This window comes from Orycteropus afer, unplaced genomic scaffold (genome assembly GCF_000298275.1).
Source record: "Orycteropus afer afer isolate SDZICR_OR568_19922 unplaced genomic scaffold, OryAfe1.0 scaffold00104, whole genome shotgun sequence".
Lineage (NCBI taxonomy): Eukaryota > Metazoa > Chordata > Mammalia > Tubulidentata > Orycteropodidae > Orycteropus > Orycteropus afer.
The window spans coordinates 932,272-934,450 of NW_006921691.1; positions in this window are offsets into that span (position 1 = coordinate 932,272).

Here is a 2,179-nt window from a genome sequence, read left to right on the forward strand (position 1 = left end):
AATTTTGGTACAGTGACTGTTTATTGCCTCCCTCTTCTTTTGATGCTTCCTGCATCATTCAATATTTTGCCCGTGGAATCCTCCAATATTGCAATTTGATGCTTAAGTTTTCTTTTCAGTCCTTTAGCTTGAGAAATGCCATGTGTTTTCTTCCCTTTCGTTTCTAGTTCCAAGTCTTTGCACATTTCATTATAATACTTTACTTTGTCTTCTCAAGCTGGCCTTTTAAATGTTCTGTTCAGCTTTGACTTAATCATTTTTTCCATTTGCTTTATCTAATCTATACTCAAAGCAAGTTTCAGAATCTCTTCTGACTTCCATTTTGGTCTTGTCTTTCTTTCTTGTCATTTTAATGAACTTTTGCTTTCTTCATGTATGATGTCATTCTACAACTTGTGTGGTCTTGGTCATTAGTGTTCAATATATTAAATCTATTTAGAGATGACCTCTAAATTGTGATGATGGTACCCAAAATGTGGGCTTGTACCTGGAGCAATGCTGAGTCAATTCACTTGCACAGAGGGAAGAGAGAACAAAGAGTTTAATATGTATAAACAGAATGCGCAGAATTTCAGAATACCCTAAAACTCTATTCACCTGTAGTTGGTAGATAAAGGGTTAATATATATTGAGCTAAAACTGTGGTCACATGTATGCATTCCATTTGCAAGGATTGGGGCTCTTTGACCCATGAAAAGGACAAAGAAAGGCTTCTTAGTTATGACTATGAACCTTATCTTTTACTTCTGGAAGGCATTAACACCATGTGGTTTCTGTTTTACTCTCAAGGCTGTCCTCCCTGGAATATCTCAGGCTATATTCTTAGAATCTTTTGGTTTTGTGCCTCTGGGTCCCAATGCTTTTTCCCGAGGCTATTTTTTACATTATTTCATTAATGACCTGTGTTATGTATGCAAGTGGAATTGAAATATATTTGTTAACAGCATTAAATGGATATAGGAACTATTTTTAAGCCATAATCGCACCACTTATGGTACTATAGGTGGAGCTGCATGTATCTATTTTTTAAGAAGAACAGCCTTTTTTCTTTTTAAAAATGTTTTAGTTTTGCTTGTTTTCTTTGCTTTTGGGCCAGGTTATAGCCTAAACTACTAATCTGTGCATTTGGTGCCCTGAGGGCCATCCCTACAGCACTCCCTTGCCCCCAGGAAAAATAAAGACATTTAGAAACTTCTGGCCTAAGTAGGAGACAGATAGATTCAAATGGATGCTTGCAGAACTGTTATCCTTGGAGACTGAGGGACACTGGTAAGGCTGAGTTAGAGTAAAGAGGGAGAGTGAATTGGATACAACTTGGCCCTAAAAAAAATAAATAAAAAGGAATGAGTGTAGGGGGTCTTGCTCTGGGAGGAGGAGAAGGAACTTTTATCTGGAGGACCAGTTTATCTGATGAAAGGAACTCATTTTGGCGTTTTCTCAAACTTGCTTAGGGAAATAGTATTGCCAGGTTTCAGTGAGATTATTGCATTTTCTGATTTGTTTGAATTATGAAAGAATGAGTATGTATGTATTACTTGTGTAATTAAACAAATGAATTGGGTGGTGAGAAACAGTACAAACACCTATATTTAGCAATATTTATGTAAGAGCTTTCTGTGTCAGACACTGAACTGGAAACACTAGGTTTCCATTCTCGTGGAGTTTGCTTGCTATAGGGAAACTAGAAGCTAAAATTAGCTCAACATTTATCATATGTCATGCATTTTTCATTGATTAAGTCATCAAAATTTCACAAGAAATTGATGAGACAGGTATTCTCATCATCATAACTATTTTACAGATGAGGAAACTGAGGAACAAGGGGTGGAAAGAACTAGCTCACAGCTAACAGAGCCAGGATTCTTGCAAAGAGAGTTTGATCCCAGAGCTGTTCTTCATCTAGGCTCTACCATGTTCACTTTGGACAGTTTGTTAGTCAAGGAGAGAGATTGAAAACAAAGGAAACCATCACAAAGTCATTATTGGAGGCAGATTGATTCATCATTGTCACAGGTGGGACTATAGAAGGGGGTAAGTACCATGATTGGGATACATACATAGTTGAACATTAAAAAAAGATTATAGGAAGGAATACATACAGCTGGACAATGAATAAGGAAGACCGAAAAAGAGTTGATGCTTTTGAGTTGTGGTGCTGGCAAAGAATGCTGAAAATACC